The following is a 21,729-nucleotide window of genomic DNA, read 5'->3' on the forward strand; positions in this document are numbered from 1 at the left end:
GCCAGCCTCAGCCTGTGAGCCTCCCTGAGGCAGAGGACAAAGCCTGCAATGAGACGGAGCCATAGGGTAGAAAGGGGTTCTTGAGGGGCACCTGGGTGGCTCAGTCAGTTAAGCATCTGACTTTGGCTCAGGTCATGATCTCACGGTTGGTGAGTTTGAGCCCCATGTTGGGCTCTGTGCTAACAAAACAGCTCAGAGCCTGGAGCCTGCTTCAGATTCTGTATCTCTCTGTCTCTCTTCCCATCCCCTGCTCATGCTCTGCCTCTCTCTGTCTCTCAAAAATTAATAAATGTTAAAAAAATTAATAAAAAATTTTTTTTTAGAAAGGGGCTCTTTAGATCATCTTATCATTCGTTCCCTTGTCTATTCTAAATCTTCTTGATCCCCTACTATGTGCAGACACACAGGTCCTGAGGATACGGAAATTAACAATAGGCAAGGTCCCTGACTTCCGGGAATCGAGATCCCAGGCCAGGAGAATCAAACAACAAAGGAACAAGGTCAAAAGTGCTGGGAACACCACACAAGGGCGTGATGTGCCAGTGCCTAAGGAGGTCCTTTTCAGACTAGTGGACAGGGAAGGCCTGGTAAGAATTTTTGGTGTAGAGACTTTAATGCTTAGGACACAGGACTGTGAATAGCGAGCAGAGAAACTTCTGGCAAAAGTTCAGCTTGTACCAAAGCTGGGGTGGGGGGTGATCTCAGTATATTGCAGGAATAGAAGGAAAGACAGGGTGGGGTGAAAGAAAGAGCAAGAAGGGCTGAGGTCAGAGAGAGGGCAGGGACCACACAGGCTCCAAGGCTGTGCCAGAGACTTGATTTGATCCTGAGGGCTGAGGCTGTCATTGGAGGGCTTTGACCCTGAGGACGGTGTGATCCGATTTGCATTTTTAATAGGTCGTGCCTTTTGTCTTGTGGAGAATAAAGGATAGAGAGAATGAGGGTGAAAGCAAGGAGGCCAGCTAGGAAGTGACTCCAGGTCTCCAGATATAGAGATGGTTGCTGAAATGGGGCAGGGAAGAGTCATGTTCTGATGAATCTTAGGGGGCACAGTGGATAGTAGATGGTGGGAAGGACCTGCTGGTGGATTGTCTGGGAGAGGCTGGGAGAGCCGAGACCAGGCTGGGTGCCTTCCCTCCCACTCCACGTCTTCTAGCCTGGGTATGGGCCCTACTGAGTCATCTCCCTCAGCTCACTTCCAGGAGGGGTGAAGGACCTTAGACTCCACTGCCAGAGACCCCCAGGCCTGGATCTTGTGTGGGTGTGTTCAGACACTAGGGACCTGGGGACCCGAGGTGCTTTCAGCATTCTATAGCTCTCTCTCCCTCCTCTGCAGTCTCTCATTCTCCTCCCTGGGTCCCTCCCTTTGCCCCCCCCCCCGTCCCTCCCTCTCTCTCTCTCCCACACACACACACACACACTCACACACATACATGCAGTTTACTGCAGCCTTATCAGAAGGAAGCCTCCAGCAGAAACAAGGGGTCTCCAGGGACACAGCAAGAGGCGCTGACTGTGGAGTTTTCCAAGGAGGGGGAGGCAGGCTGTGCTGCCTTCCACATTCCTTCCTCCGGTCCCTGCTGCTTCCACAGTACCCTCCTGGCTCTTGCAGCAAGAGAAGCTGTGGTTCCCAGCTAGAGGCGATTTTGTCTTGGGGCATTTGGCAGTCCCTGGAAGCATTTTTGGTTGTCACAAGTGGGGAGGGAGCGAGACAGGCATCTAGCGGGTAGAGGCCGCTGAACCTCCTACAAGGCACGTGACAGCCCCCACCATAAAGAATGGTCTGGTCCCAGATGTCAACAGTGCTGAGGGTGAGAGAAACTGCCCTAGGCTCACTGCCATCAAAAATGGAAGAGACTGTCCTCTTCCCTGGTCCTGCTGTCATCACGCTGCCATGGATCAGGTGGTGGCCATGTGGCGGCCGTGCTGTGGCTTCCTTTTCTCCCTTAGTCCTCTCAGCCACACAGTGAGGTAGGTAGTAGTATTTGCCCAAGGTCACTCAGTCAGTGAGAGGCCTGGTATTCAGATGCTAAAGCCTGAGGTTTCACTGCCCCCTCCCTCAAGAACACATTTCACAGGGAGAGTCACTGTGGTTAGCAATGGGACACTCTGTTTCAAGTGAAGTCTTACTGGGAAGTCTAAAGTGTAAGAGGTAAAGTAAGACTGCCTAGGTTGAGGCAGCCTGGGAGATTATCAAAGCCCCCACACCCTCACCCCTTCACTTCCACCCTTCAAGGCCCATACCCTTGAACCTCTAAGGCCATCTCTCTACTCTGGGCCACCGCGGAGGGCTGCACAGGTTGTGCTCTGCAAAATGGGGGACACCGTTCCTGTGAGCTACCTTGTGAGGCTGGTAGGGTTAAGGCAAAGCTACGTTTAGGGCAGGGGTGGCAAATAGGTTTCATTTCGAGTGTGAACATGCATTGCTTGTTAGACAAGGTGCCATGAATAATTAATGAGGTCAGGAGCTTCGGGAAGGAGGTGTGAGGTAGCTGTGAATGCTGAGTATCTGCCTTCCCTGTTCTAAGATATAGGAAATAGGAAATTGAACTTTACTAGGAGGTATCTTGCCCCTCTCCTTGCAACTCAGTGGTGAATCCAAAATGGAGCTGTCAACCCTATATTGAAAACACACATGTACACACACACACACACACACACACACACAGACTGGAGGCCCCTATACATGGCAGTCCCCAAGAAGAGCCTCCAGCAGGCCCTGGATCGGGGAACCAGCTCTGCCTCTTTCCCAGAACCCTGTCAGGTTTGATTTTTGGGTGCTTCTGACATTTGTCTTAACCTAATATTGATGTAGAATCCTATGTTTGGGCAGAGAGAGGCTGCCATTGAGATTTTTTTTTTTCCACTTACTCACAACCCTTTGGTGGGGAAGGTTTGGAGCTAGAACTGGCAGAATGAGCCAGATTAAGGATGCCCCTTCACCAGGTCCCACACTGGAGTAAGATCCTCCCTCCTGAGGGCCTCAGCGTCTTCCCACCCTTTGTCACGCTGCCGAGTGGCATCTCTGGGGATCTGGCCAGGAGGGCCAGAAGAGACCTTGTAATGCAGGACAGCAGGCACTGTCTGTTCTCTCTGCAGGGGGTTTCCCAGCTGCCCTGGAGCCTGGGAATCTTCCAGCCTGGGATGAATCATCCTGGCCCTCTGCCTTCACCCCCTCCATTGCTCTGCCTGGACCCAGCTACAGAGTGAGGCCACTAAGGCCAAAACTGATGTTCTCCCTTCTCTGTGGCTAGAGAGGCCAGGAGATGCAAGCTGCAGCCTCTCTAGGACACCATACCACCAAGAGAAGAGTGGTACAGGAAAGTGCTAACAGAAGCCGACCTCCAGGAGGAGAGGGAGGGAGACCCGTCATGCTTTGCGATGTGTACTACAGTGGACCTATTTCAAGAAACAATTAACAAGAGAAAGCATCAAGGGGTGGGTGGCTGGCTCAGTCATAGGCATGCTACTCTTGTTCTTGGGGTCATGAGTTCGAGCCCCATGTTGGGCATAGAGTTTACTTAAAATTTTGTTGTAAAAAAATGGTAAATCAGTGAGTGAGGTGCCTGGGTGGCTCAGTAGGTTAAGTGTCCGACTTTAGCTCAGGTCATGATCTTGTGGTTCGTGAGTTCCAGCCCCGCGTTGGGCTCTGTAACAGCTCAGAGCCCTGGAGCCTGCTTCAGATACTGTGCCTCCCTTTCATTCTGTCCCTCCCCTGCTCTCTCGCTCTCTCTCTCAAAAATAAAATGAAAACATTAAAAAAAAAACAATTTTTTTAACAGTAAATCAAAACAAGCAAACCATATTTATGGGGCACCTGGCTGGCTCAGTAAAGCATGACACTCTTGATCTCAGGGTCATGAGTTTGAGCCCCATGTGGGGGTAAAGTTTACTTTAAAAAAAAAGGAGAAGGAGAAGAAAAAGGAGGAGAAGAGAAAGCATCAGTTTGGGGCTGGATGCTAGAGCCCCTAGAGGGGAAGGTGGGCCAGGCTAACCGCAAAGAGTTAGCAGAGTCAGCCATGGCTAGATGGAGGGGCTCTGGGTCTCATCCCCTTGTCTTGGCCTCGGAAAGATGAAATTGTGCCTTCCCAAGAAATTCCTTATGTGAGTATTTGTTTGTTCAGGAAAGAGATACTTTTGAGCGCCTACTTTGTGCTTTGTACTACACCATGTGCTGGCTAAGGTCCCTCCTTCCCTGGAACAAATAGCCCTATAGAGTGTGTGTGAGGTATAGACAGGGAAACAGGCGGACAGTGCCAAGTGGGACTGATGCGCTACCATCAAGGTGGGGTCTGATAAGCAAGGGAAGCCCTCCCAGCGGAAGTGATGTGGAAACTGGGGTCCAAAGAATGAATCAAAGCCAAGGAAGGCTGGGGGCACAGGGAGAAAGCTGTTCCAGGCAGAGGGAGTCTGGGGGAGAGATCCAGCTCTGGGACAGAGAGAGGATGTGGATTTCTTATAGGATTTGGGAGCTGTGTGGTCTTATCTCTAGCTACCTTTGAGCCCAGACAGCTTTCAAGCAGATCCTGGGCATATGTACAGTGTCTGGTCTTCCTATGTATGCACATATCTCTGCCCAGGGGGCCAGTGAATCACCAACTCCGGACTGGGTATGTTTTTGTGGTTGCCTGCTCACCCTGTGCCTGACTAACACAGGGCCAGGCACATGATCAGGATCAATTTCTCTTGAAAGGTTCTGTTGCAAGTTCATGATCTCCCACTGAGAGAATAGAGATCCAGGGACAATGAGTCATTAGCTCATCACATATTTGTTGAGCACCTACTCCATGTCAGACGTGGGCTAAGCATTGGGGACTGAGGAGAGAACAAGCAAACAAGTTTCCTGCTGGAATGGAGTTTACATTCCACTGGGGGAGGGACAAGGTGTGCAGAATATCAGATAGCATGACTGCCAGAAAGAGGACAACACAGGTCTTGTGTTAAGAGGGTGGGTGGGTGGGGTGGCCAGAGAAGCTTGGCTGGGGAGGTATCACTGGGCCATCTCCCATTTGAAAACCTGCAAGAGCTCAGGGGACAGCGGAGGACTTGACACCCTGGAGAGTCAGGGGAACAAAAGGAAAGACTCTGAGGCTGGAGCAAAGGGAATGAGGGCATGAGGGGGGTCAGGGCAGAGACAGGCAGTGACTAGGTGGTAGAGCACCCTGTGGCTGATGTAAGGATTTGGGTTTTATTTCAAGTCAACTAGGAAGTCTTCCAGGGTTCTAAGCAGAGATGTGGTAAGGCTTGATCTGCCCTTTTAAAAGATCACAACAGCCCCCGGGGTGCCTGGGTGGCTCAGTCGGTTAAGTGTCTGACTTTGACTCAGGTCATGATCTCATGGTTTGTGAGTTCAAGCCCGGCATCAGGCTCACTGCTGTCAGCACAGAGCCCACTTCGGATCCTTGCTCCCCTCTCTCTCTGCTCCTCCCCAACTTGCACTCTGTTTCTCTCAAAATAAATAAATAAACTTAAAAAAAAAAGATGACAGCAGCCCCAGAGATTTGGGGTATATTTTCAAGGATAAATGAAAATAAGTTGCCGATATGTTGGACGTGGGTTGAGGGAAGGGAAGAGTCCTAGAAGACTCCTGGATTTGGGGCCTATGCAACCAGTTACTCTAGCTGTTGTCATCAGAAAGAGCTCATTTCGGGGGTCAGATAGGCTCAAATTTCAGTCCTCATTTAACTTTTTCAAGCCTTGGTTTTCTTTTCTGAAAAATGACAATGAATGACAGTTGCCCACAGAGGGTGTTAATTCTTGTCCCTTGACCAGAGATTACAGATATCCAGAAAGATAAAGTGTCCTGTCTAAGGTCACATAGCCAGACGAAATACCTCTAAGTTTGCTCACAGGAAAGCCAGGAAGATGTATAGAGGCCCCAGAGGCCAACCTAATACCCAGTTCAAACCTCAGCTCTGAGCATGCGACTCTTGATCTCAGGGTCTTGAGTTTGAGCCTCGCATTGGGTGTAGAGATTATTAAAATAAACTTAAAAAAAAAAAAATCAGGTCTGAGTCTCAGTTTCCTTATCTGTGAAATGGGAATATATTTTTATCTCCTAGGCCTGAGATGATTAAATGAGATATTGCAAGGTGAGCCCTAGCACAGTGTTATCACATAGTAAGCACTCAGGAAATGGGGGGAGTGTGGGACCTGTCCTCCAAGTCCCTATGTTCTGTTGGGGACACATGTCAGCTACCACATGAAGAATAACATCATTCATGCAGTAGCTTCATCTGTGGTCTGACTTCATCCCCACAGTCATGCTGCAATTTGTCAGTATTTGGCAGATGAGAAAACAGCTCCAGCAACGCCAAAGAACCAGCCCCAAAGCTCACAAGACAAAGCCTGAGCTGTAAACAGGGGGAGTTACAAATTGATGCCAGTGGCCAAGTTGCCTGTTTTAGCGCAGTCTGCAAGCTAGGAATGGTTTCTAAGGTGTTTTTTGTTTTTTTAATGTTTATTCAGTTTTGAGGTGGGGCGGGGGAGAGAGAGAGAGAGAGAGAGAGAGAGAGAGAGAGAGAGAGACTGAAGCAGACTCCAGGCTCTGACCTGTCAGCACAGAGCCCAATGCGGGGCAACTCAGGAACAGTGAGATCATGACCTGAGCTAAAGTTGGAGTCTTAGCCTACTGAGCCACCCAGGCGCCCCGGCTTTTACGCTTTTAAAAAATATATAAAAAAGAATAAAATTTCTTGTAACAATTATAAGAAATTCAAATTTCAGCTGCCATTAACAAGGTCTAATGGGAACAGCCTGGCTCATTTGTTTAAAGGCTGCTTTCGCTACAAGGGCAGAATTGAGTACAACAGAGACAGTAGGGCCTAGAGAGACTAAAATTTTCACTCTCTGCCTCTTTATAGAAAGCAGGGGACGGGGTTGCAGCGGGGGAGAAAGTGTGCAGACCCCTACTGGAGGGTACCCCTTCACTGCCAACAGTTCTCTCCCCAAGGAGGTAGGATGGATAAATGCCATCCAAAACAACCCAGGGTCCACTTGAAGGCCTTGAGGGAAGGTATTTTCAAATCTGAAGAAGGCGCGTCATTACACAGACCGCTCTAACCTGGAGGGACCTTGGAGAAATGGAGCCCAGCCGCCTCTTTTTAGATGAGAAAAACTGAGGCCCAGAGACGGAAGGCAACCTGCCCGAGGCCACCTAGGACCCGGCGGGCATCCAGGTCGGGGGTGGGGGTGGGGGTGGGGTGGAGCTTCTCCCCGGCGGCCAGATGCGGGCCAGCTCCCGGGTGTGAGGCGCCTGGGGCCCCTGGGGCCTCTTCCGTTCAGTTGGGCCCCGAGGGGCTGCGGGTCCCAGGGCCGGGAAAGCGGGCGGCCTAGGAGGCCTCTCTCGGGCGGGAAAGGGGAGGGGCCTCGGCTCGCCCACCGTTGCTCCCGCCTCGGCGCTGCCCCGGGGCTTGCCCACCCGGAGCCCCGCCGGCTGTAAGGAGGGAGCGCGCTCCGCCGGGGGCTACCTGGGTCAGGGGTTCGGCCCGGCAGTCTTTTGTCTTTCTATTTTGCAAAGCACGAAGACACGCCCCGTTCCCCGGGCTCCGAGAGCAGCAGGGACGCGCGCGGCGGGGGAGCGGCCGGGGGGAGGGGGGGGGGGACAGCCCCGGGTGGGGCCCTGGAATCCGAGCCCCGCCCCAGCCGGTTCCCCTGGGGGGAGCCGGGAGGGCCGGCCCCGGGGAGTTCAGCAGGCTCCTTTCAGTTGCAGCCTGCAGAAATAAGAAACCGAATAGCAAACATTTATTAAGGGCGGGGCTCAGGATAGGTGCGCGCAGAGTTCGTCGGTGATACTGTTAGATCCTACGCCTCCACAAGTCCGAGCTTCCCGTGGCGTCCATCGTCCCTCACCTGGCCCTGGCTGCCACAAGGCTCTGCACGACTGATTTGACCCAGATTTCCCCCCTTCCGCGACCACCCTTCCCTCGTGCCCTCCGGAGCTGCAGTCTTCAGCAAACTGACGGATACTCAGCTTCTCCGCACGTTGCTTTCACCTTCCTGCCCTGAAACCTGCCCACCCCACCCAGGACCCCAACCTTACAACCCCTTCGTGGGAAGCTGTTAACTTTCCCACACACTGCAGTAGATCGGGGCGTGGAGGTGGGGGGTAAGGGCACTCTCTTGCTTGCTCCTCGTGGAGCTTTGCAACCCATTTCTCCTCCCTTTGCCTTCTCTACTCATTAAGTCCCGTGGACTTACTACTACCAGTCTAGACGGCCCACAACCCCGCTTGTTACTGAAGGGAAAAAAACATTCTCCTCTATCCTTCAAGCTTTAACTGCTGAACTAAGAGTTAAATTTACATGGGATAGATTAGCAGGAGACAAAACACCACAGTTTTATAACGTGTGCTCAGAGGCCCAATAGTGAAATTGAGACCCAAAGAAATGACTAAGGCATACTTTTTAGACAAAGGGAATAAGACTGAGGAATCCACCAGACAAAGAAAATTTAACTTTGGGAGCTTTAGTAAGGAATGCTAAACAGAATTCGGGCTGGGGTGGGAAATTAGTGAGAAGTAACAGGCTTGTTCATACAGCTTTCTGGGCTCTAAATTTCCCATCTCTGGATAAGGCTGTCTCTTTACCTCCTGGTATAGGGAGGGTGCCTTTCACGTGGTAGCTTTATTTCCTGCTTTAAGGGGGACAGAGAAGGGTCTGGGTGTCTCACTTGCACAGGCTGTCTCTTTGGTAACTTTTATTTAAAATCACCACTATGCCAGGGACACCTGGGTGGCTCTGACTCTTGATTTCGCCTCAGGTCATGATCTCACAGTTGGGATCTAGCCTCAAGTTAGGCTTTGCGGGGATGGCACGGACCCTGCTTAGGATTCTCTCTCTCCCTCTCTCTCTACCCTTCCCCTGCTCCTGCTCTCTCTCTCTCTCAAAATAAATATAAAACATGAAAAAAAAAAAATAAATCTTTATAATCACCAGTCTGCCAAAGTGGCCCATCTTGGGACAGCCTGCTCTTGGTCCCTACCTTACTTTCTCCTGCAAATTTCATTAAAGCGACTCTCACTGGTCAGACATCTCCCTTCCTCCTGTCACCCTCAACCCATCTCAGCCACTTCCTCCCATGGTGGTATCTTTAACCCCTATCACCAGCATTACTATTTTTTTTTAAATGTTTATTTAGTTTTGAAAGAGAGACAGAACCTGAGCAGGGGAGGGGCAGAGAGAGAGGGAGACACAGAATCTGAAGTGGGCTCCAGGCTCTGAGCTGTCAGCACAGAACCCAACACAGGGCTTGAACCTAAAAACTGCGAGATCTTGACTTGAGCCAAAGTGGGATGCTTAATCAACTGAGCCACCCAGGCGCCCCTAAGAGGTCCTCATTCTCTTTGACCAGCACCTCCTGTCCCTCCTTTCCCCTTCTCTTCCCTCCAGCATCTCGTAACTTCATCTGGACCTCCAACCTATTGTTTCTCTTAGTCACCTTCTCCCTTCCTTCCAGCACTATATCCTTCCCAGACTCGCCCTAGTATTAGTTTTGTATTACTTCCCCTTGAGTGGAATGCTTTCTTGAAAAGCTTTTGTTCTCCCACAGAAATGTCTTGGTTTTCCTTGTACTTCACTGGCTGACCCTTCTCATTCTCCGAAACAGGTTCCTCTACTAGGCATCAAAATGGCACACCCCACTCCCTCTCCTCACACATGGTCCTTGAACTCCTTCTTAAATCAAGGCACTTCTAGGTGATCCTGTCCTATGCTGTGACTTTAAGTATCACTCACAGGCCATCACACCATCATTGATGTCTTCAGTTCTGACTTCTCTGGGGTCTGACCACTAACTTGACCCCTCCACATGGATGTCTAGTAGTCATCTCAAAGCTAACATTTAGGGGCGCCTGAGTAGCTCAGTGGGTTAAGTGTCTGATTCTTGGTTTTGGCTCAGGTCATGATGTGACGGTTTGTGAGTTCGCGCCCTGCGTCTGGCTCTGGCTCTGCACTCACAACATGGAGTCTGCTTGGAGCCTCTCTCCCTCTCTCTCTGCCCCTCCCCCTCTCAAAATAAATAAACTTAAAAGAAAAAAAAAGCTACCATTTATTCACTGAAGTGGCCCTCTGCTATTTTCGTGCTGATAGGACTCTCTCCCCACGTCCCCAGTCCTATGTCTTCCCCACTGCCATCAATGGCATCCAAACACAATTAAGCCCAAACATGGTGTCATCTTGATTCCTCTCCTCCCTTCTATGGCCACAAGCAGCCTCTCAGGAGTCCTTGTCAACTCCAAATGAGTCCTTGTCTCCAATAGGTCTGAACACTTGACCCCTAGATTATCACAACAGCCTCATCGCTGATTTCTGTTTCTTCCTCCAGCCCCTTCAGTCTATTCACACAGCAGCCAGAGTGACCTGTCAGGTCAAGCCACGCCTATGCTCAAACCCTGCCGTGTCTCCTCTTTGTCTCCAAGTGAAAGTCCCTTCAGTGGCCCACAAGGCCTAATGACCTGGGGCTCAAGACCTCTTATCATGGTCTGTTTAGGGCTGCTGTAACAAAATACGACAAACTGGGCAGCTTATCAACAACAGAAATTTATTTCTCACAGTTCTTGAGGCTGGAAGTCCAAAGACCAGGGAGCCAGAACAGTCAGGTAGGGGTCACAGACCTCTCTCTGCATCCTCACATGGCAGCAGGGGGCCAGGAATCTCTCTGGGGTCCCCTTTCTCAGGGCACTAGTGCCATTCATGAAAGCTCTGCCCTATGACCTAAGCACGTCCCAAAGCCCCCACCTCCTAATATCAGCACTCAGCGCTTGGGGATTAGGATTCAACATATGAATTTTGAGGGGCCAGAACATTCAGACCATAGCCCCTCTTGGACTCCTCTCCTGCTAGTCCACTCAGCCACATGTGCTTCCTTCCCCTTCTTCCTTCTCCGTGCTCATTCCCCCACAGGGCCATTGACTGGTGGTCTCTTCTGCCTGGGAAGCTCAGTCCCTCACCTCCCACATTTGGTTCAATGTCACCTTGGTAGGGCCAAAAGGAGGCACTTTTCCTCGTAATCATAAGGTCTTCTTAGGGGCCAGAGGTGACACTGTTGTTGACAAGGGCAGGAAATTGTGTCTGTATTGCCCTCTGATGAGTACTCTGCACCTTCCAGAGTGCCTGGCACACAGGAGGCACTTTGAAAGTATTTTCAGAGTAAGTGAAACCAAATCCCCTGCAGCCTTAGGGCCTTTGCTCAGTGGTTCCTTTCCCCCAGCTCTGTGCCACTGAAACGTCAAGGTCCTCTCCCGGTGCAAAAGCCTCAGCTTCTCTTACATTTCCCTGATGACACTTATCACCTAAAATACTTGGTGTCCGGCTCCCTGACCTGATGTGAAGTTATAGTCTCCTTTCCCAGTGGTATCTGACCACAGGGAGATAGGTTCTCGATAAAGACTAACTAGATCACATGAACATTTGCATTACTATACTTCTCCCTGACCCTCCCAACCCAGCGCTAAATAGTGAAGAGGGAGGAAAAGTCCTTTGTGTTTTTAAATCAACTCTGTTCCTAAATAACTTCTAGCAGCCACAGCCCAAAGAACCATCCATTCATACATTTATTCGACCAACCTTTATTAGGCATCCCCATGTGCCTGGGACAATGTAAAGTGCTGTATACATTAGTTATATATACTTGATATCCATTTAATCTTTACAGCTCTGTGACATAATGTTATTACCCATTTTACAGATGAGGACATTGAGGAACATGGCAGGAAGGTCTGAAGTCTGCTAAACCTTAAGACCAGGAAGGCCTGAAATTCAGGCCAGAAATTCTAGCCAGACTCTAGACAGAGCTGACTGGATACCCTTCAGGCATCTCATACTCAACAGGTCCTTAGAACTTGACTTCTCCATACTTCTCTTCCATGGTTCATCACCCCTACTCCCACGCTTCCATCTGCCTGTCATCCCAGCAGGAAACTGGCCTCACAGATCTAATCCAGCACCAAAGCCCTCCTTATCTTTGGCAACTCCACCAAGCCAGCTTCTAGGCATCTGTCCCCACCCCGTACCCTTCCTCTGGATCCTGAGCTTTCTAAATGCATCATATCCTGCAGCAGTTCCAAAGTGTCCCTCTGTCCCTCCGATGTCTTATCTTGAGCATAAAGTCCACACTCCAGTCACTTGTTGAATCTCCACTTCTACCTTGCTCCTTCTACTCTCCCTAAAGCTCTGGCCCCAGCTGTGGCTCAGATTGGAGCTCTCTTATACCTCTGGGCCTCTGCTGGGCTGGGTTCCTCTCTTTGTCTGGACAAATGCTTAATTGGCCCATAAGACTCAGCTTGGTCTTCTCTATCCCCTAAGACTAGATGACGCCGTGACATCCAATGCTCATCCCTACCCTACTGGAATTGCTTGTCTGTCTGTCCTGTTCCCCAGGTAGAACACAAGCTGCAGAAGTGCTAGGATCCATTGGTCTTGGAAACAAGGGCCTGGCAGACAGAGCAGGCACTCAGTAGCACATTCGTTGAATGAGTTTCCACAGTTGTCCTAGTGCGGGGCTGTCACACTCATGTAGTGGAGTGGCCCACTTTGGAGTGAGATAAATGGGTTCGCGTCCTGCTTCTGACAGTATTTGTAGGGGTGACTTTAGGTGGGGTGCTTGGCTTCACTGGGCCTGGCATCTTCCACCTGGAAGATGGGATGATAGAATCATCTCCAAGTGGTTAAATTAAAATGCATGACTGGTGGGAAAAGCTTTGCAGACAATATTTATTAACTAGTGGTTCTGCCTACTTCTGCTGCTCAGCGGGATATGGTAGATGACAAAGATGAGGATTTGATGATCAGACTGCCTGGGTCCAAACATTGATTCCTCCATGATTTAGCCGTGTGACTTTGGGCAGGTTACTTAACCAACGTGAGCCTCAGTTTTGCCATATAAATTGGGGTAATAGTGCCCCCAGGATCTCCGCAGGGTTGCCAGGAGAATAAAATGCGATGATGTATATAAAGCAGTTAGCATGATGTCCCCATAATGGGTGGCTGTATTTTTAGCCATAGCTAAAAATGTAGCACATTTGGAGATCATGACCAGAGCCAAAGTCAGACGCTTAACCAACTGAGCCACTCAGGTGCCCCTAAATCTTGTTTTTCATACTGAATGGAGGATTTAAGGGAATCGCAACATCTTGACTTTAAGAATAAACTGGCAATCAGTGAGACTGGGGGGAGGGGGAGAATAAACTTCCGATTTCCCCCTGACCAAAAAAAAAAAAAAAAGGTAGCACATTTGAGTCCTGTAATGTAGTGTGATGGGCAGGAACCCTGGGTTCTCCATAAGTGACTTAGAGACAAATTCCTTCTCTCTGCTGTTCAGTTTTCACTGAACAAAGGGTCAGCTCAACTGGCTCCCTCGAGCTCTGAAGTACCTCAATTCTGAATCCTGCCTGCTCTTTGTCACCCCTAACACTATCTGGCACCCTCTCTAAGGAAAACCTTTTCCAAGGAAAGAGGACAGGCCCTTTTTCCGTCCCTCCAACTCTGCTCCTCAGCCTCATCAAAGCTGGCTTACTCTGTGACTCAACCTTCTGGGGTCCCTGTGTTTCTGGCTTCCACTGGGTGCTAATGGGTTAATCTGAGGCACTAATGGAACCCACAGGAACTCAGTGTTAGCTCACTAATGGGTCGCCCCATCTGCCCTCCCTGTAACATAATGCCTTCACCCTGGTAAAAGGCACTCAGGGATTTCCTGTTGGCTCCAATCTGCTGGTTTCTGACATATTGAAAGGCAGAGGCTGGAGAGGGAAGGAGGCAGATTGATAGAAGAGGGGACAGGATGAGGGAGGCTCTGAATCAGCAATCAGGACACCTGGGCTCCCATCCCAGCACTGCCACTGACTCGCTATGTGAGCTTGTGTGAATCCATTCCCCTCTGTGAGCCTCAGTTTCCTCATTTGTGGCATGTACAAGTTAAGCTGTAAATGCCTTGCTGGAGCTAACATTCTGGAATTATCCAATCCTGTCACTTTCTCGGCTGAGGGGTGAATGTCCTTCCAGCATCATTCAACCTCCACAACTATTGGGCACCTACCATGTGCCAGTCTATGCCAGGCACTGTGGACAGGGGGTGGCAGTGTGCAAATGAGGCACTGTCCTACCCTACGAGTTCCCAGGCCCTGTGCTATTCTGCTACAGCTTGTCTATTCACAGCATGGAGGAGAGCAGAGAGACCTCCATGCTTACTGAGAATCTCCTGTCTGCCAGACTGAGGGCACAGAGCAAATACAGATGGCTGCAGTTCTTCCATTCCTTTACGTTTTCTGATGACACCGTGTTTTGTCACCTCCTAGCCTTTGCACAAGCCATTCCCTATGCTTGGAATAGTCTTACCTCCCCTGTTCTTTGCCCATTTAAGTCAATTTCTTTTCCAAGCCTTGCCTGCCTGCCTTCCTCTTTTCTTTCCCCCCTCCCTCCCCTGCTTCCTTCCTTCCTTATTCCTTTCCTTCCTCCCTCCCTTCCTTCCTCTCTCCCTTCCCTCCTTCCTTCCTCCCTCCTTTCCTTCCTCTCTCCCTTCCCTCCTTCCTTCCCTCCTTCCTTCCTTCTCTACTTACAGAACACTTACCATATGCTAGGCTGTGCCCAGGGTTTGGGATCCAGGAGTGAACAAGACACACTCTGTCTCTGTCCCCTGGGAACTTATGGATTCTTTGGGGAGGAAACAGCCAATTAAACAATTTCACACACACACACACACACACACACACACACACCAATACAATAATTTAAGTTGCAATGAACATGAGAGGGACAGAAACAGGGCTGAGCTAGAAGGGTGTGGGGCAGCACTCTTGCAGGTGCATGTGCATAGCTCAGAGGCAGGAAAGCAAATGGCTTGTTACGAGAATGGAAAGGCCTGAGTACTGGAGCATTGGAGGGAGGAAGGCAAGCAGAGAGGCTGGAGACAGGGCCTAGCTGGAGCAGATCAGCCTAGGACTCCTCCCTCATGTTTGGATACGTGCTCACCCTTTATTTCCCCATCACAGCAGGCATCACAATGGATCATCACTGCCTGCTCATTTCCCTGATCCCCCAAATAGACCACAAGTTCTTAAAGACAGAGACCACTTCCTGACTTCCTGTAAGTGTTGTGCCCTTTATTCGTTTTTTTTTTTTTTTTTTATGTTTAGTTTATTTATTTTTAAGAGAGAGAGCAAGCACACACTCGAGCAGTAGAGGGACAGAGAGAGGGAGAGAAAGAGAGAGAGAGAGAAACCCAAGCAGGCTCTACTCTGTTAGTGTCAGCATGGAGCGCGATGCAGCCTCGAACCCACAAACTTTGACATCGTGGCCTGAGCCAAAACCAAGAGTAAGACACTGAACTGCCCCCCAGGAACCCCTCTTTTTTTTGTAAAGATTTTATTTTTTTAAAGTAATCTCTACACCCAACATGGGGCTTGAACTTACAACCCTGAGATCAAGACTTGCACACTTTACCAACTAAGCCAGCCAGGCACCCCTACCCTTTATTCTTGACTCACTGAATAAAGCAAAATACTAATCATCCATAGACCTGCCAGACACTGTCTCTCCAGTCAGCTTCATGTCAGTTCATGGCACCACTGTTCATCCAGCAGCTTAAACAAAATGCCCAGGAATCATTGTGGACACTTTGATTTCCATTTCTCTCCTCTGGCTATCCAGGAAAAGACCTGTCCCCTCTATTTCTCACCCCATCCCGGATCTGCCATGACCTCTGCCCTGGCGCCAGCCTCCATGAGAACTCTGCGGCCCTCTCTTCCATTTCCCCCATCAGCCCACTCCCCTGCTTTAAATATTGGCAAGTAATTTTTTTTTTAACTGTGCAGATTGAAAAGCAAAACAGGGGCGCCTGGGTGGCTTGTCGGTTAAGCATCTGACTTCGGCTCAGGTCATGATCTCGCGGTCCGTGAGTTCGAGCCCTGCGTCAGGCTCTGTGCTGTTAGCTTAGAGCCTGGAGCCCGCTACAGATTCTGTGTCTCCCTCTCTCTCTGCCCCTGCCCCGTTCATGCTCTGCTCTCTTTCTCAAAAATAAATAAAACATTAAAAAAAAAAAAATTAAAAAAAAAGAAAAGCAAAACAAAAACCAAAGCACAGTCACTTCCCACTGTGCTTAAAATAAAATCTTTATCCCAGCCTACAAGTCCTTGCTGGGCCCCAAGCTCCTGTCCTACGCTGTCCCCTTTCCTTTTTTTTTTTTTTTTTTTTTTAATGTTTATTTATTTTTGAGAGAGAGAGAGAGAGAGTGGGGTAGGGGCAGAGAAAGAGGCGGAAGAAGATCCAAAGCGGACTCTGTGCTGACAGCCGAGAGTCCATACAGGGCTTGAACCCATGAACTGTGAGATCAAGACCTGAGTTGAAGTTTGATGCTTAACCGACAGACCCACCTAGGTGGCACTCCTCTTTGCTTTGCTAGCCACACTGCTCAGTCTCTCTGTCCTGAATTCCAAGGTTCATTGCTGCCTCAGGATCCTTACGTGTGCTGTTCCCTCCTTGTGCTCAGTTATTTGTTTATTGTCAGTCTTCTTTCTCTCAAAGGTAAATAGCATGAGAGCACTCGTCTGCCTCAATCCTAGCTATAGCCCCACAAGCCTTCAGTTACTTGGTGTTGAATGAATGAAAAGATTTACATTTTTTATATGCCAGGCTCTGTTCCAAGCACTTTGCATGTAGGACCTGACTGAATCTCACTGTAGCAGAACCTGAGAGAGGAATGGTAGCTTGGGGAGGTGACGTGACCTGCCCAAGGTCATACAGCCAGGAAGTCGTGGAGCCTGGATTCAAACAGCCTGGCGCCCCGCCCCACCCCGCCCCCCCCCCAAGACCACACTAGCAACTGCAATGCTACGCTGATCCCCACAGCAAACCCTCATGTTTGAATGAGCAAATGAATGATTGGGCAAATGATAAACACCCGGACAGAGTGGCATGACTGAATGACAGACAATACCAGCTTTCAGAAGCTCACCATCTTCAATTTCTTGGGTCTCTGTTTTGAAGTGGGGAAAGAAGGGAGCACTCTCAGTGACTGAGGATCCTTGTGTGCGACGCACGGTATCCAAATGGCCCTTGTGGTTATCTGCTCTGCCCAGTGACTGCCGTGACAGCTTGGGCAATGGTAGCGTTGGTAGCTGTGGGCTCCCTGCCCCTCCTTACCGGGCAGCTCTGCTATCTTTTGAGAGCCGTGGCTCTGCCTGGCTGCCCACCCGCCTGCCAGCCAGAGCTTCTTAGCTCATCAATCACGCCACCCTGCTCTGCCAGGCTGTATCTGAGGAAGACAAGTCAGCTGAAGACAGAATGGGCCTCAGGCTCTGGAGGGAATGGAAGACACTGCAGGTAGCTGGGGGGGGGGGGGGGGGGGGCGGTGCCCAGAGAGACAGCCAAGTCTGGCCCAATCCGGGCTCTGCTAAGGATGGTCGACTGGGGTAGTAGGCAGGGGCAGGGTTCCCATTAGAAAAGCAGTGGGTGAACAGAAGAGGTGGAGAAACGGTTGGTGAGGGGCCAGGGCGGTTTCCCATTGCAACTGAAATTGAGTCTCCCTGAGTGCCCAGGGAGCTGACTGACAGCTCTGGGAAGGCGGGCGGTTCAGGAGGCGGATTCAGGGCGGCTTGGCTGCCCTCCTGCACGGCCAGCTGCCCCGGGCTCCCCGTGGCTCAGCTTCCCAGCACCCCCTGCTCCCCAGCACCCCCTGCTCCCTCTCAACCAAGGGGAGGGGAGGGGAGTGGCGGGAGAGGTTGAGGCATCTACACCTTGGCTCCACCCTCTCCTTTCTCAGATAGGAGCCGCTTGGGATTGGGATTTGCAGTCTCTCCCCAGAGAGGTTCTGCTGAAAGTCAAGATGTCTGAGTTGAAAATTCCCTGGAGACCTCCTAGTCCAGAAAGACAAATCGGCAGGCTTTTGTTTTTGTTTTGCTTTTCAGTCTGCACAGTTAAAAAAAAAAAAAAAGAAAGAAAGAAAGAAAGAAAGAAAGAAAAAAAGAAAGAAAAAAAAAGAGTTGCCAACAATGAAATAGGAATAGATTGCACATAAAAATCTGATTTCTAGTTGCCTTTAAAAAATTAAAAGATCTGGCAACTTTGGGCTGGCTTTCCCAGAGCCAAGTAGAGGCGGCTCTCAACAGACCCCACCACCATGTCTGCTCACCCTCACCCCTTTGTGTCACTGCACCTGCTTGGGACTTGGAGTGGGCTGGGCCTTTCGAACCCTCACCTATTCCACACCCCCTCCCTGAGGAAAGTGAGGCACACAGCACAGTGAACCAGGAAAGCAGGGTCCCAGGAGTGAACACCCCGGGGCTGGCAGGTCTCCTAGTTTCATATCCCAGGGCTGCCTCTTTTGAGCTGTGTTCTTGGACAACTAGCCCAAGAACTTCTCAGAGCTCCAGTTTTCTCATCTGGCAATGGAGACAATGGCGGTACCTTGTGAGGAGTAAACATGTAGCAGTGCCCTTTGTATGTTTACAAGGAAAATACTCTTAATTTTGAATAGTGGTATGTATGCTAATATATATGTTTCCGTTAATATCAACGCCCACCACACAGACCACTCCCACCCTTAGCAGCTTAAAACAGCATTGTATTCCTGTCTTTTGCAGTTCTGTGTGTGACCTGGTTCAGATGGATGGTTTTTACCTGGGATCTCTGGTACAGTGGCATTGTGGTCACACAGGGGCTGGAGGTGCAGTCATTTGAACGCTCAACGGGAGCTGAACATCTCAGATGGCTTTCTCACACACCTGGCATATGATATTAGCTATCAGCTGGAGCTCAGACGGGACTGTGGACCACAGTGTCTACATGGCACCTCTCCATGTGGCTTGGGCTTCTCCCAACATGAGTAGAGCTGGAGGCGGAGATTGTCTCAGAGGAAGCAAACAAAGAGAACCAGATGTAGCCACATGACCTTTTATGACCTAGGCTTAGAAGTCACATAGCATCACCTCTACAGTTCTTTATTGATCTAGGCAGGTGTAAACCCACTGAGATTGAGTGGGAGGGGACAGAGACCCCACCTCTCAAAGAATGTTGGGGCTACGTTTTAAAACCATCACAACACATATGTAAACTGAAAAATAAGTCTCCCTTCCACCCCATTCCCTCAGGGCTGAATTACCCTCCCTAGTAGCAACCACTAATCCACTGCCTGTGTATCTTCCCAGAGAGAGTACACATGTACATGGACATGAGAATTTTATACATATAGAGATATCCATACTATTTACTCAGGTTATCCAAGCACTTCTCCAACTCAGGAACCAAACGGACTCAGATAGCCTCTCAGATTAGCTATTTGCTCTCAAACGCTTGCTATTTGCTATCTGAAACGAAATGCAGGAGTCAAAGATTCCAATAATGCAGCATCCCCTGCTATCGGAACCCTCACTATCTGAATTCAGAAACCAAATGGGTTTGGGTAGCAATAGGTGCTTGCATAAATATACATAAAAACACTCTCCCCCACGCAAAGCGTGAGTATACGAGACATACTGTTCCGTTCCTTGCTTTTTTCACTTAACAATTTATCTTGGAGATCGGCCTGTTTCAGCAGGGTCTCATTCCCTGTAAGAGCACAGAGCATTCCATTGTTCCAATGCACCCTAATTTGTTTAATCAAATTGGCTACTTGCTTTTCCCCCCCAGTCTTCTGCTAATCACAACCCACACTACAGTAAGTAACCTTGTCCAGAAGTCTCTGTGCCCTTGGGTAAAGTTACCTGTGTGATAAATTCCTAGAGGCAGAATTCCAGGTCAAAGGGCAGGGTTCCTGTGACCATCTCTACTACATCCCAGCAGGACAGGCTCAGCCTCCACATTTTCTCTTGCACTCTGACCTGCATCTTTTGCCCTTGCTCATGCTGTCACCTGTGGGATCCTGCTGGCTTCAAGGGCAGCAGGTGGTAGCTGCCTGCCAGCTGCCCAGTGAGGTCCTGCAGGGGCCTGCAGTGAGGAGGGGAACGAGAAGGCCCTGCAGGGACAGGGATGATGGCCTTTGTAAAAGGAGGACGTGGGGAGCTGGGAGGCACCTCACCCACTTATTTGCTTCCTGATTTCCAGCAGGAATTGTGTCTGTTTCTCTCAGACCCCAAAGTGGCTGCTGAGGTGATTCGGGTTGCTCCCCCTTTAAAGAGAATGAGAGCTTGCTTCCTGGGGCAGGTCCTGCACCCAGCTGTGCAGAGCTGTCTGTAGAAGCTTCCAGATGTGCAAAGGCCAAGAGGAGGAGGTGTTACCAGGAGTCCCACTTGCTCTTCCTCTTGCTTTTCAGTGTCACAGGATGCTCACAGCTGCTGGGTTCCACTCCTGGTCTTGCCACAGCATTGAACCAGGAGTCAGGGACCTAAATTCTTGCCCCTACAGTGTGTATCTTCCATTCCCATTTATGGCACAATTATCCTTATGTACCCTGCATTTTTGTTATTGTTGCTGTTCTCTATCTTTGAAGCCTCTTGATTCTTTTTTTTAATTCTTTTTTTTTTAATGTTTATTTATTTTGGGGAGAGAGAGAGAGACAGAGCCCAAGCAGGTAGAGCAGAGAGAGAGGGAGACATAGAATCTGAAGCAGACTCTAGGCTCCCACCTATCAGGACAGAGCCTGACGCGGGGCTCACACCACAAACCCTGAGATTATGACCTGAGCCAAAGTCGGATGCTCAACTATTTGAGCCACCCACGCGCCCCATGTGCCCTGTATTTTGATGAGGAGGCTGTACAGCATGTATGCATGTCATTTACTGTTTGGCCTCAGATCCATTCTCTGCCCTTCCCCCGCTGGGCTCAGCATCTAGGACTGAACTACATTTCCCAGGATGCCCTACCCACTCGTTTTCTGTGAGGTTCTGGCCAATGGGAGGTCCCGGCAGATTAGAGAGCTGGGCGGAGGGGGGGGGGGTTTGGGGAGTTGGGGGTGGGCGGATGTCAGGATGTATCCCCAGCACCAGCACTTCCGCAGTCTCTGGTAGTGACTCCAGAGGATGGCCCTTCCTTCAGCGTCCTAGCTCCGGGCAGCATGGCTCTTGGGCTGAAGTGACATCTACTCAGCCCTGGGCAAATAGTGATCTCCCACAGGAGATCCCACCTATCCTTGATTTCCATCCCTGCTAGCCTCATTAAATAGTTGCCCATATATATATTTTTTACTTATTTATTTTGAGAGAGAGAGAGAAAGAGAGGAGAGCTCATGTGCACATGCGGGGGAGGGGCAGAGAGAGAAGATCCCAAGCAGGCTCTGAGCCAGCCGTCAGTCAGCGGAGTCTGACTCAGGGCTCCATCTCATGGGAGATCATGACCTGAGCCAAGATCAAATGTCCAATGCTTAAGCGACTCAGCTACCCAGGCTCCCCTGCCTGTATTAACTCCTCTTGAGCTCTCTGCCGTGAGTTTTGATTTCCGGCCTTGGACCACTACTGTTGGGTGGGTGTGCATGTGGTCGGTCAGCAGGTCTGGATTCAAATCCCAGCTCTATGAAATACTAGTTGTGAAACTGACCTCTCCACGCCTCAGTTCCTTCATCTGTAAAGTGAGAACAATAATAGTACCTACCTCCTCAGTTTATTGTCAAGGTTAATTCAACTAATAGTTTATAAAGTGCTTAGAACACTGCTTGGATATAGTAACAACATTAATAATGTTTTGTTTTGTTTTGTTTTTTTGTCTCATCTAGCCCTCACAACTTCTCTGAAAGGGGCTATTATTGTCCTGATATTACGGAAACAGAAACCAGAAAGGTAAAATGACCAAGGCCACATAAATGTAGCGA

At 49.9% G+C, this 21,729-nt stretch overlaps 1 protein-coding gene and 1 long non-coding RNA gene across 2 annotated transcripts in view; one reads left to right on the forward strand and one right to left on the reverse strand.

Annotated features, from left to right (window-relative positions):
* Nucleotides 1–21,729, forward strand: part of PWWP2A (PWWP domain containing 2A) — a 102,818-nt gene that overhangs the window by 7,210 nt on the left and 73,879 nt on the right. The window lies entirely within an intron of this gene.
* LOC115522587 lies at nucleotides 8,660–15,868 on the reverse strand. The gene is made up of 3 exons (XR_003971489.1): nucleotides 15,821–15,868; nucleotides 12,735–12,736; nucleotides 8,660–8,713 (listed from the first exon to the last, which is right to left on the reverse strand). It is a non-coding gene; the product is annotated as an uncharacterized LOC115522587 (long non-coding RNA).

This window comes from Lynx canadensis, chromosome A1 (genome assembly GCF_007474595.2).
Source record: "Lynx canadensis isolate LIC74 chromosome A1, mLynCan4.pri.v2, whole genome shotgun sequence".
NCBI lineage: Eukaryota > Metazoa > Chordata > Mammalia > Carnivora > Felidae > Lynx > Lynx canadensis.